The sequence below is a fragment of the Pan paniscus genome, chromosome 3 (assembly GCF_029289425.2).
Source record: "Pan paniscus chromosome 3, NHGRI_mPanPan1-v2.0_pri, whole genome shotgun sequence".
Lineage (NCBI taxonomy): Eukaryota > Metazoa > Chordata > Mammalia > Primates > Hominidae > Pan > Pan paniscus.
The window spans coordinates 47,889,144-47,903,875 of record NC_073252.2 but is presented as its reverse complement, the minus strand read 5'-3'; the positions used below and the strand labels follow the sequence as shown (position 1 = coordinate 47,903,875).

The following is a 14,732-nucleotide window of genomic DNA, read 5'->3' as shown; positions in this document are numbered from 1 at the left end:
TTATGACAAACCCACAGCCAACACAATACTGAATGGGGAAAAGCTGAAAGCATGCCCTCTGAGAACTGGAACAAGACACGGATGCCCATTCTCACCACTTCTATTCAACATAGTACTAGAAGTCCCAGCCAGAGCAATCAGAAAAAAAGAAAGAAAGAAAGGGCATCCAAATTGTTAAAGAGGAAGTCAAACTGTTGCTGTTTGCTGATGATACGATTGTATCCCTAGGAAACCCTAAAGACTCCTCCAAAAAGCTCCTAGAACTGATAAATGAATTCAGCAAAGTTTCAGGATACGAAATTAATGTACACAAATCAGTAGCTCTCCTATACACCAACAGCAACCAAGCTGAGAATCAAATCAAGAATGCAACCTCTTTTATAATAGCTGCAAAAAAATATATATTGGGAATATATCTAACCAAGGATATGAAAGACCTCTATAAGGAAAACTACAAAGCACTGTTGAAAGAAATCATAGATGACACAAATGGAAACACCATCTCATGCTCATGGATGGGTAGAATCAATATGGTGAAAATGACCTACTACCAAAAGCAATCTACAGATTCAATGCAATTTCCATCAAAATACCGCAATCATTCCCCACAGAACTAGAAAAAACAATCCTAAAATTTATATGGAACCTAAAAAGAGCTTACATAGCCAAAGCAGACTAAGTAAAAGGAACAAATCTGGAAGCATCACATTACCTGATTTTAAACTATACTGTAAGGCTATAGTCACCAAAACAGCATGGTACTAGTATTAAAATAGGCACATAGACCAATAGCACAGAATAGAGAACCCAGAAATAAAGCCATATACTTACAGCCAACTGATCTTCAACAAAGCAAACAAAAACAAAGTGAGGAAAGGATACCCTATTAAACACAAGGTGCTGGGATAATTGGCAAGCCACATGTAGAAGGAAACTGGATCCTCATCTTTCACCTTATACAAAAATGAACTCAAGATGGATCAAGGACTTAAATCTAAGATCTGAAACTATAAAATTTCTAGAAGATAGCATTGGAAAAACCCTTCTAGACATTGGCTCAGACAGAGTTCATGACCAAGAACCCAAAAGCAAATGCAATAAAAACAAAGACAAATAGGTGAGACTATATTAAACTAAAGAGCTTTTGCTTGGCAAAAGGAACAGTCACCAGAGTAAACAGACAACCCACAGAGTGGAAGAACATCTCCACAATCTGAACATCTGACAAAGAACTAATATCTGGAATCTACAATGAACTCAAACAAATTAGCAAGAAAAAAAATAGCCCATCAAAAAATGGGCTAAGGACACGAATAGACAATTCTCAAAAGAAGATGTACAAATGGCCAACAAACATATGAAAAAATGCTCAACATCACTAATAATCAGGAAAATGCAAATCAAAACTGCAATGTGATACCACCTTACTCCCATGAGAATGGCCACAATTAAAAAATCAAAACTAGCAGATGTTGGCATGGATGCAATAAAGAGGGAACACTTCTACACTGCTGGAGATGTAAACTGGTACAACCACCATGGAAAACAGTGTGGAGATTCCTTAAAGCACTAAAAGTAGACCTACCATTTGATCCAGCAGTCCCACTACTAGCTATCTACACAGAGGAACAGAAGTCATTATATGAAAAAGATACATGCACACACATGTTTACAGCAACACAATTCGAAATTGCAAAAATGTGGAACCAACAAAATGCCCATCAATCAATGAATGGATAAGGAAACTGTGGTATAGATAGATAGATAGATAGATAGATAGATAGATAGATAGATAGATAGATAGATAGATGGAGTATGTATATATATATATATATATATATATACATATGATGGAATATATATATATGATGGAATACTACTCAGCCATAAAAGGGAATGAATCACTGGCATTTGCAGCAACCTGGATGGGATTGGAGACTATTATTCTAAGTGAAGTAACTCAGGAATGGAAAACCAAACATCATATATTCTCATTCATAAGTGGGAGCTAAGCTATGATGATACAGAGGCATAAGGATGATACAATGGACTTTGGGGATACCGGGGGAAAGGGTGGGCAGGGGGTGAGGAATAAAAGACTATAAATTGGGTTCAGTGTATACTACTTATGTGATAGGTGCACTGAAATCTCACAAATCACCATTAAAGAACTTACTCATGTAACCAAACACCATCTGTTCCCCAAAAACCCACGGAAATAAAAAAATTTTTAAAAAAACAGTGTGGCCATATTAATATCAGATAAAGTAGATTTTAAGACAAAAAACCTTAGACAAAAGGCAGGAAACAAAATTATAATGATAAAAGTTTTAATTACCTAGGAGTTGTAACAGTTCTAAATTTCTATTCCCAATTATATGGCCTTAAAGTATCAGAACAAAATTTGACAGAGCTAAACATAGAAATAAACAAATCCACAAACAATGAGAACGTTTAACATGCTTTCTTAGTAACTAATAGAACAATCAGACAAAAAAAAAAAGTAAAGATACAGAAGCTTTGAGCAACATGGTTACCAAACTTGAACAGACTCCAGGAAAAAAAAAAAAAACTCTTAGATTTGAGAAGTGAATTCAGTAAGGTTTCAGAATACAAAACCAATGTACAAAAATCAGTAGTGTTTCTACACACCAACAATGATCTCACGAGAGGAAAATCAGGCAATGACAGTTATATTAGCTACAAAAAAATAATACCTAGGAATATATTTAACCAAAGAGGTGAAACATTTCTACATGAAAAACTACAAAACACTGATGAAAGCAATCATAGATGACACAAACAAATGGAAAAACATTCCATGCTCATACATTGAAAGAATTAATAGTGTTTAAAATGACCATATTGCCCAAAGAAATCTACAAATTCAATGCAATCCCTATCAAAATACCAATATCATTCTTCACAGAATTAGAAAAACGATCCTAAAATTTATGAGGAACCAAAAAGAGCCTGAATAGCCAAAGCAATCCTGAGCTTAAAGAACAAAGCTGGAGGCATCACAGTACCTGACCTCAAAATACATTACAAGGCTATAGTAAGCAATACAATACGATATTGGTATAAAAATGGACACATAGGCCAATAGAACAGAATACAGAACCCAGAAATAAAGCCACATACTTACAGCCAGCTGATCTTTGACAAAGCCAACAAAGACTTCCACTGGGGAAAGAATATGCTATTCAATAAATAGTCCTGGGAAAATTAGGTAGCCACATGCAGAAGAATGAAACTAGACCCCTCTGTCTCACCATATACAAAAATCAACTCAAAATGGATTAAAGACTTAAACGTATGACCTGAAACTACAAAAATACTAAAAGAAAACCTAGGGAAAACACTCTTGGACATTGGTCTGGGCAAAGAATTTATGACTAAGGCCTCAAAAGCACATGCAACAAAAACAAAAACAGAAAAAATGGAACTTAATGAAACTAAGAAGCTTCTGCACAGCAAAGAAATAATCAACAGAGTGAAGAGACAATCTATTGAATGGGAGAAACTATTCGCAAACTATTCATCTGACTAATATCCAGAATATACAAGGAACTCAACTCAACGGGAAAAAAAAACACAAATAATCCCATTAAAAACTGAGCAAAGACATGAACAGACATTTCTCAAAAGAAGATACACTAATGGCCACTAATCTTAAGTGAAATAAGCTAGGCACAGAAAGACAAATATCACATGTTCTCACTTACATGTGGGAGGTAAAAAAATTTGATCACATGGAGGTAGAGAATAGAAAGATAGATAACAGAGACCAGGAAGGATAAGGTCGGGGGTAGGGAGGAGAATAAAGAGAAGTGGCTTAAAGTGTACAAACATACAGTAAAATAGAAGAATAAATTCAATGTTTGACAGCAGACTAGAGTGACTATACTTAACAAAAATATATTGTACTGGAGCGCTGAATACCCTAAATACCCTGACTTGATCACTAAGCATTATATACGTGTAATAAATTCTCATATGTACCCCATATATTTGTACAATTTTTTTTAAGTACCATATCTGGCATAGCAGCTGCAAAGGAAATACTACTGGGTTAAGTGTGTGGTGGTTTGTCTATTGCTATCTACTAAGATCCATTTGGTTTTGGTAGGGGTCAAACCAGTGAATTAAATAAGATATGATGGGGCTGGCTGGGCGTGGTGGCTCATGCCTGTAATCCCAGCACTTTAGGAAGCCAAGGCAGGTGGATCACTTGAGAACAAGGGTTTGAGACAAGCCTGGCCAACATAGCAAAACCCCTTATCTACTAAAAACACAAAAAATTAGCCAGGGTTGGTAGCACATGCCTATAATCCCAGCTACTCGGGACGCTGAGGCGGGAGAATTGCTTGAACCCAGGTGGCAGCGTTTGCAGTGAGCCAATATCATGCCACTGCACTCCAGCCTGGGCAGCAGACTGAGATTGTCTCAAAAAAAAAAAAAAAAAAAAAGTGTGATGGGGCTACCACTCCTTTATTCTTTAGGTTTTTAAGAGTGGTATTAATTTCTTCCCTGATGGTCAAGATGTGAGATTCTTTTTTGTGTATTAGCTTAGCCAGGGAGAAAGGGGACAGTTTCAGAAGTTTCCACTAGGCCTTTTGCACTGTTACTGCTCTTGCTCTACTGGCAAAGGGACTCATATGGTGGTTCTGCAAAATTTAACGGAATACACACCATGTCTATGGCAAAACTGTTCCCAGCCCTGAATCATACCTTGGAATCAGACTCCTAATGTGGCAGACCTAAGGATATAGGAACAAGATACACGTATTTTATGAAGGGTCACTGGTACTGATGGCAAAAGACATCAGTTCATCATTTAGGGTCATTGCACTATATCAGCTATTGATTTCATGTCTATATGATAACATGCTAGAGTTAGCACTCTATTCCACTCAAATTCCACAAGCACTCAAATTCCACAAGCTCTTATCCCTAAGCCAGCTCCTTAGCTGACAACTGCTTCCCTGTGAAGTGGTATCTGACAAGATACCACAATCAGATTAAAATCACATGAAGATATCAATACATACACACTAGAATGGCAAAAATTTAAGACTGACCATACCAAGTGTTGGAGAAAATGAGGAGCAACTGGAACTCCCATATACTGCTCATGGGAATGTACAATGGCACAACCACTTTGGAAAATAGTTTGTCACTTTCTTAAACATACACCTAAAATACAACCCAGCCATTCTACTCCTAGGAATTTCCTGAAGGGAAATTAAGGCATGGGCAAAGACTTCATGACTAAAACACCAAAAGCAATGGCAACAAAAGCCAAAATTGACAAATGGGATCTCGTTAAACTAAAGAGCTTCTGCACAACAAAAGGAACTATTATCAGATTGTACAGGCAACCTACAGATGGAAGAAAAATTTTGCAATCTATCCATCTGACAAAGGGCTAATATCCAGAATCTACAAGGAACTTAAACAAATTTACAAGAAAAAAGCAAACAACGCCATCAAAAAGTGGGTGAAGGATATGAACAGACACTTCTCAAAAGAAGACATTTATGCAGCCAACAAACATATGAAAAAAAGTTCATCATCACTGGTCATTAGAGTAATGCAAATCAAAACTACAATGAAATACCATTTCATTCCAGTTAGAATGGGGATCATTAAAAAGCCAGGAAACAACAGATGCTGGAGAGGATGTGGAGAAATAGAACACTTCTACACTATTGGCGAGAGTGTAAATTAGTTCAACCATTGTGGAAGACAGTGTGGCAATTCCTCAAGGATCTAGAACTAGAGATACCATTTGACCCAACAATCCCATTACTGGGTATATACCCAAAGGGGTATAAATCATTCTACTGTAAAGACACATGCACACATATATTTATTGCAGCATTATTCACAATAGCAAAGACTTGGAACCAACCCAAATGTCCATCTGGATGATAGACTGGATAAAGAAAATGTGGCACATCTACACCATGGAATACTATCCAGCCATAAAAAAAGGATGAGTTCATGTCCTTTTCAGGGACATGGATGAAGCTGGAAACCATCATTCTCAGCAAACTATCGCAAGGACAAAAAACCAAACAACGCATGTTCTCACTCATATGTGGGAGTTGAACAATGAGAACACATGGACACAGGGAGGGGAACATCACACACCAGGGCCTATGGAGGGGTGGAGGGCTAGGAGAGGGATAGCATTAGGAGGAATACCTAACGTAGATGACAGGTTTTGGGTGCAGCAAACCACCATGGCATGTGGATACCTATGTAACAAACCTGCACGTTCTGCACATGTATCCCAGAACTTAATGTATACATAAATAAATAAATAAAAAGAAAATAGAAGGGACAATAAATACTCCACACATAGTCTTACAAGTTAGTCATAGAATCATTGATCATCAGACAAATGCAAATCAAAACTTTAAGGAGATATCATCTCACCCCAATTAAAATGTCTTTTATCCAAAAGATAGGGACCAATGAACACAAACAAGGTTGTGGAAAAAAGGGAATCCTCTTACCCTGCTGGTGGGAATGTAAATAAGTTCAGCCACCCTGGAGAACAGTATGGAGGTTCCTCAAACAACCAAAAATAGAACTACCATATTTTCCAGCAATCCCACTGGTAGATATATAACGAAAAGAAAGAGCATCAGTATATCAAAGAGGTATCTGTATTCCCATGTTTACTGCAGCACTATTCACAATAGCCAAGACTTGGAAGCAACCTAAGTGTCCATCAGCAAACAAATGGGTAAAGAAAACGTAATGTAGTATATATAGACAGGAGTACTATTCAGCCTTAAAAAAGAATGAGATCCTATCATTTGCAACAACATGGATGGAACTGGAGGACATGTGTTAAGTGAAATAAGCCAAACTTCACATGTTCTTATTCCTATGTGTAAGCTAAAAATTAAAACGATTGAATTCATGGAGACAAAGAGTAGAAGAATGGTTTATCAGAGGCTGGGAAGTGTGGCGGGTGGCGGGTGGGGAGAGAAGTGGGGATGATTAACTGGGACAAAAATATAGTTAGATAGAATGAATAAGATATAGTATTTGATAGCACAAAAGGGTGACCACAGTCAACAGTAATTTATTGTACTTTTAAAATAACTAAAAGAGTATAATTGGAATGTTTGTAACACAAAGAAATGATAAATACTTGAGGTGATGGATACCCCATTTACCCTGATGTGATTATACACTGTATGCCTGTATCAAAATATCTCATGTTCCCCATAAATATATACATCTACTTATACCCATAAAAATTAAAATTTAAAAAAGAAGTGCATCCCAGAGAGGTCAGGTAAGCAGGGAGACACCAGTAGGTGCCATGGTTCTAGACAGACACTGTCATAAAAAGTTCACCTAGCCAGGCGCAGCGGCTGACGCCTGTAATCTGAGGACTTTGGGAGGCCAAGGTGGGCGGATCATGAGGTCAAGAGATGGAAAGCATCCTGGCCAACATGATGAAACCCCATCTCTACTAAAAATACAAAAATTAGCTGGGCGTAGTGGTGTGCGCCTGTAGTTCCAGCTACTCAAGAGGCTGAGGCAGGAGAATTGCTTGAATCCCGGAGGTGGAGGTTGCAATGAGCCAAGATCACATACTGCACTCCAGCCTGGCAACAGAGCAAGACTCCGTCTCAAGACAAAAAAAAAAAAAAAAAAAAAGTTCACCTGTGGCAAATGCATTAGGTATCTAGAGTCCTCAATCCCAATGACTGGACAGAAGACTATGTAAACATTAAATCTCAAGTACTGTCCATAAAGATTGAGACTATGGACTTTGCTATCTTCTTACAGTCTGTCTTGTGAGGGAAAGGAGTGTCTCCAAAGTACATATTTTATTCAGTAAATACCAGTGAAATATCACTAATTTCTCCATTGAGATCTCATTTCTTTTTTTTTATTATTATACTTTAAGTTTTAGGGTACATGTGCACAACGTGCAGGTTTGTTACATATGTATACATGTGCCATGTTGGTGTGCTGCACCCATTAACTCGTCATTTAACATTAGGTATATCTCCTAATGTTATCCCTCCCCACTCCCCCCACCCCACAACAGGCCCCTGTGTGTAATGTTCCCCTTCCTGTGTCCATGTGTTCTCATTGTTCAATTCCCACCTATGAGTGAGAACATGCGTTGTTTGGTTTTTTGTCCTTGCGATAGTTTGCTGAGAATGATGGTTGAGATCTCTTCTAACATCCTCTGGGCTATTAATTTTATCAGTGAAACTCTGTTTTTAACATTCATTATGCTAATTAAAGCTCTTGTTTTGATCAAAGAAAAAGATACAGAAGTACGTCTAATAGTACATCTGTATAGTGCTGGAGCTGGGCTTCTTGATTAGAGCACTAGCTGACCCCACTTCAGATGTGGATTTCTGATTAGGGTAACTGATAATACTTACAGTGCAACCTAAATTTACTAATGCAAACATACATTCAACCCTGTCTTAAAGTACAGATATCATAATTCAAATCCAATAGGCAACAGGATATGTGAATCTGGTGCTCAGGGGAAAAAATCTGAATTGGGAATCTTTTTAGGAGTTTTATGGTTGGCATATTTATTTCCACCCTTTTTCTTTTATAATTTTCCTCTTCATCCTTATTTTGTGAGCTATTTCATATGTATCTTTATTCTTCCCTATAAGTCAGTTTAAATTCTTTTTGGACAGTGGAATGTTCAAATAAATATCAGTAAATAAGACTTACCCCTCCGTATCACTTGTTTTAAATTTCTGCTAAGAACTATTTTTTCTGCAACTAACTTTTAAATTTTTAGTTTTTATAAGTACATAATAAATGTCATGGTGACAGCTAATAGGACAGTATAAGGTTCCATCAACTTTACAAAACAGTTGATATTAATGATTTTTGTGACTGCTTGCTAATAAGTTCTTATATATAAAACCTGTGTGTATAGAGAAATTGATCTTAAGAGTTGGACTTGCTGTCAATGTAACCTGATACCGGCATAAAGATATGTCTACCTTAAAATTTTTGGTGGTTACTATTATCAACCCCCAAAAAATAGTGGTAAAATATCACTAATTTTATGACCTAAGCCAGTTTGTTTTTGCATAACTGGTGTTGATCAAAGAAAAAGATACAGCCAACTGTATCTTTTTCTTTGTATATACAGTTGGCTCACACTTATGCAAAAACAAACTGGCTTAGATCAGATCACAGCTTACAACTGGCATTACATAAAATGCAAAAAGCCAAAATTAAACTCCAACCACCCCAGCCCCAGCATTGTATTCCTTCTGGGGTTTTTCCTTAATTAATTAATTTTCTAATTAATTTACCTTGTCATCTCTGAAAGAAAAAATTGTTCATAACAGTTGGTAAAGAACAGTAAGGCAGACTTCATTCAGGACCATCATGATAGATATAGCGACCACTGCAATGGGGTTTTGCAGTGGAGGGCAGAAACTGGGCTCAACTCCAAAGACAACAGAGAAAACTGGAGACAGAGGAAGGAAGGAAGGAAGGAAGGAAGGAAGGAAGGAAGGAAGGAAGGAAGGAAGGAAAGAAGGAAGGAGGGAAGGAAGGAAAGAAGGAAGGAAGGGAGGGAGGGAAGAGAAGGGAAGGGAAGGGAAATAGAGGGGGGAATAGAGGGAGAAAGGAAGAAAAAAAAGAGAAAGAAATACACATTATTATACACATTAAATACCCATTATAATAATCTTCCAATGAAAGACTGCTATAAAACACAGATCTATAAATTCTGCTTCTGTATTTTCTATATAACTGTTGTTTAGCTGTAGTGAAAGTAAAGAGTGAGAGAGTCAGAGCTCTTCCTTCTTCTCCCCAATCCCAAATTTCCTGGCATTGCCTGACACTAGGCAAACCCAGCCTGAAGCTCACAGACTCAGGAGGCTGGGAGCCATAGCCTGCAACAGGGTTCAAAACAGGGAAAGTACAAGAAATAGATCTGAGGGCAAGCAGTTCCAGATATGCTAGAGGAGAAGACAAATATTAATCAAAACCTTGCAAATATATTATTACAGCTTGTTCTAAGTTCTGGGAAGAAGGAAATGTATTTACAGACCCTGTAATAGGAGGCCCCATACAGTCTCGAGAGTCAGGGAAGTCTTCCTTAAGTGAGAGATGATTCAATGGCTCCTGAAGTATGAAGCGTATATTGACTAGGTGATGAGGTGATTAGGTAATACCTAATACTAGGTATTAGAGATGGAGAGCAATGCACATGCAAAGACAGCAAGAGGATCACGGAGTTTTCAAATAACTTAGAAAGTCAGTACAGCCAGAATGCAGAGTACTCTGTGGATAGTGATGCAAGATGCAACCAGAGATGTGGACACAGAGAGCCTTGCAGCCCATGGGTTAAGGGTTTATTCCATATGCAACAGAAAGTCACTTACGAGTTTTAAGCAGGGCAGGAAAGACATCATCAATATCTTGAGAACACTCCCAATGCTGCAGAACAGTTTGAGTTGGGGCACATGTGGGTCTGGAAAGGCAAATGTAGCTGTCCTGGTGAGAAATAGAGTTGGCTTGATCTGGAGTGGGTAATGATGATGGAAAGAAGTTGACCTACTCTGGGTGATGAAGAACTGTGAAACCAATGTGTTGTTAACTGGGTCATTTACATGGAGAAGTTGCCTCGAATGGGAGCAGATCTAAACAGAAGAGGAAGACTGTGTGTCAGGGATAAGAGATGAATGTGAAGATCTGACCAGGTCAGAGAAAAATAGTGGATGACAGTGACAAGAAGGTTAAAGGTCCGCAGAGGGAGTTGCTGTGGAAGAATGAACCAATGGGGACAAAGTGCAGTAAGGTAGGCATGTAGAGGTGGCTTAAATACCAGATGAGCAAATGAGACAGGAGTGGGAGGTGAGGTGGAATTCAGTGACCTCAAAGGTCACAATGTAACTCTGGCTACAGTGGGTACTGTGATGTACCACCTCAGTAAGCCTTCAGGATTGAGGAGTTTATTCCCCCAACTGGTGGGAGTGCTGCTGACATTCTGTCCTCAGCTGCCAGCCTTCTTCTGGAACCACCTTGGATATAGAGAGCCTTCTGCTCCCAAGGTTACACTGGCTTCCTGGGGAAGCCCACAGCCACTGACTGGTTGATGCAGGAATATAAAGGCCTCCACCTCTAGCCCCAAGTCAGAACAACTCCGAAGAGCCATACCAGCTTCAGACTCCCATATGGCTACCTGAGGCCTTTGTTAAAACGACATCACAGCCCAACAACTCCCTTCATCCGATCTGCTTCTTCCCTTTCTTGGGTAATATTCTCAAGAACAGTCCCTAATGCTAATCTCAGAACAGTTCCTGCATGGTAATCTCAGAGGCTGCTTCCAAGGGAACTCAACCTGTGACACTAACATGTAATTCTTTTGGAATAGACTGAGACCCCAGAAGTCTCCCTGAGACCCAATGTGTTCACCACCTTTGGACTTTGTTCAAGGTTCCAGATAGAAAATGATAATAATCACAAATATTTACCTAGTAATTACATGTGCCAAACAATGTACATAATGTTAACTAATTTAATCTTTACAACTTTCTTTCACAGATAAGTAAACTGAGGCACAGAGAGATTAAGAAACTTGATCAAGGTCACACAACTAGAATATAGTGGTATCAGCGTACACACCCAGGCAGTTTCTGGTACAGGCAGCCCTTCTCCTAATCTCTTCCCTACACTACCCCTTGTACAGTTGAGCTTGGTGAATGGTTGCTTTCACATGTTGTTAAATGTCCAGTCCCAGTTAGATACCCATGCTCTCTTTGTGAAACCGGATTATTGGAAGCAAATTATAATATGTTTCCCATAAATAGATCCCTCTTTCTTATTGTGTTCAATTTATGCTACCAATACTACTTTGCACTAATTAGAGACACTGACTAGAAGCTGGTGAAACAGACAGGCCTAGAACAAAACATCTGTTGACCCTAAAGAAAGGGTAGTATCCAAGCAGATCATCAAGAAGCAAATTTGCAGAAACGTTAAAACTATTCTTGTGCTCACTTTGGCAGCACATATACTAAAATTGGAATGACACAAAGAAGATTAGCATGGCGCCTGCACAAGGACGACTCTGTTTAAAAAAAAAAAAAGTTAACCTTCTGATTGTAATAAGTAACAGGTAAAAGTGCATCATTTGTCAAACTCATGGCTAGAAGATATGGGTCACAGATAACACATTCTAAAGGCCAAGCAATCATGCAATTACCATGAGTTGACTATTTCTTAAATTTCCTTCCTAGAAAAATACAAATTTGACACAGTTCAATAAAAAAGAAACTAGTATGTCAAAAACAAAATAGTAAAGCAAACCTACTAGGAAACTCTAATTGGCTTCATCTTTCAGGGTCAGCTTCTTTTTGTGGCCAGGACAGGGTCCTAAACACATTCTTGGTTGTGTTTCTTATTCATTTAATTAAGTGAAAAATAAGTTCTCTTTTACATGTGTTTTCTTTTTCAGCCTCTATAGTGTGAAATAAACATGAAGCTGTCAAATAGAATAAACTGAGACAGGCTAAACTAATTTGCCACTGATGATAGTCATTATAAACAATCTGAATGCTGTTCCACCTCACTGGGATTTAAATAATCTGTCAAAGAGCTCTATATTCTAAAATCTGCATATGAAATCAGGGAACATGAGGAAGAAATGAGAATAGTTAGTTAAATCAACAGAAATATCCTCATTCCTGACACGAAAATAGAAGAGTGTAATTTCTTTAAGAAGGGATTAATTTATTTAAGCCCTTCTCTCTCTCATTCAAATGCCACCCCATGCAAACAATTATTGTTACTCCATTCCTTCCTCAATATTTAGGAATATTGCTCAGTGTTGTTAGAAAATTTGGTCTTTTTGGACTCTAGCCAAGATGGCCAAATAGGAACAGCTCCAGTCTACAGCTCCCAGCATGAGCGACACAGAAGACGAATAATTTCTGCATTTCCAACTGAGATACCAGGTTCATCTCACTGGGTATTGTCGAAAAGGGGGTGGAGGACAGTAGGTGCAGCACATTGAGCATGAGCCCAAGCAGGGCGAGGCATCCCTCACCCGGGAAGCACAAGGGGTCAGGGAATTCCCTTTCCTAGCCAAGGAAAGGGGTGACAGACAGCACCTGGAAAATCGGGTCACTCCCACCCTAATACTGCACATTTCTGACTGTCTTAGCAAACAGCACACCAGGAGATTATATACCGCACATGGCTCAGACGGTCCTATGTCCACGGAGCCTTGCTCACTGCTAGCACAGCAGTCTGAGATCAAACTGCAAGGTGGCAGCGAGGCTGGGAGAGGGGAGCCCGCCATTGCTGAGGCTTCAATAGGTAAACAAAGCGGCCAGGAAGCTCGAACTGGGTGGATCCCACCACAGCTCAAGGAGGCCTGCCTGCCTCTGTAGACTCCACCTCTGGGGGCAGGGCATTGCCAAACAAAAGGCAGCAGAAACCTCTGCAGACTTAAATGTCCCTGTCTGACAGCTTGGGAGACAGCAGTGGTTCTCCCAGCACCCAGCTGGAGATCTGAGAATGGACAGACTGCCTCCTCAAGTGGGTCCCTGACCCCCAAGTAGCCTAACTGGGGAGGCACCCCCCAGTAGGGGCAGACTGACATCTCACACAGCCAGGTACTCCTCTGAGACAAAACTTCCAGAGGAACAATCAGGCAGCAACATTTGCTGTTCACCAATATTCGATGTTGTGCAGCCTCTGCTGCTGATACCCAGGCAAACAGGGTCTGGAGTGGACCTCCAGCAAACTCCAACAGACCTGCAGCTGAGGGTCCTGACTGTTAGAAGGAAAACGAACAAACAGAAAAGACATCCACACCAAAACCCCATCTGTACATCACCATCATCAAAGAACAAAGGTAGATAAAACCACAAAGATGGGGAAAAAACAGAGCAGAAAAACTGAAAATTCTAAAAATCAGAGTGCCTCTCCTCCTCCAAAGGAACACAGCTCCTCACCAGCAACAGAACAAAGCTGGACAAAGAATGACTTTGATGAGTTGAGAGTAGAAGACTTCAGACAATCAGACTTCTCCGAGCTGAAGGTGGAAGTTCGAACCTATGGCAAAGAAGTTGAAAACCTTGAAAAAAGATTAGACAAATGGCTAACTAGAATAACCAATGCAGAGACGTCCTTAAAGGACCTGATGGAGCTGAAAACCATGGCACTGGAACTACGTGATGAATGCACAAGCCTCGGTAGCCGATTAGATCAACTGGAAGAAAGGGTATCAGTGTTGGAAGATCAAATGAATGAAATGAAGCGAGAAGAGAAGTTTAGAGAAAAAAGAATAAAAAGAAACAAACAAAGCCTCCAAGAAATATGGGACTATGTGAAAAGACTAAATCTACATCTGATTGGTGTACCTGAAAGTGATGGGGAGAATGGAACCAAGTTGGAAAACACTCTGCAGGATATTACCCCAGAGAATTTCCCCAATCTAGCAAGGAAGGCCAACATTCAAATTCAGGAAATACAGAGAACGCCCCAAAGATACTCCTTGAGAAGAGCAACTCCAAGACACATAATTGTCAGATTCACCAAAGTTGAAATGAAGGGAAAAATGTTAAGGGCAGCCAGAGAGAAAGGTCGGGTTACCCACAAAGGGAAGCCCATCAGACTAACAGCAGATCTCTCAGCAGAAACTCTACAAGCCAGAAGAGAGTGGGGGCCAATATTCAACATTCTAAAGGAAA

The 14,732-nt window shown here is 39.3% G+C and overlaps 1 non-coding gene across 1 annotated transcript; it reads left to right on the top strand.

The window, feature by feature from the left end:
* Nucleotides 1-12,025: 12,025 nt before the first annotated feature.
* On the top strand, nt 12,026-12,133 carry LOC112439646 (U6 spliceosomal RNA). Its single transcript, XR_003027903.2, has one exon. It is a non-coding gene; the product is annotated as a U6 spliceosomal RNA (small nuclear RNA).
* Nucleotides 12,134-14,732: the final 2,599 nt, after the last annotated feature.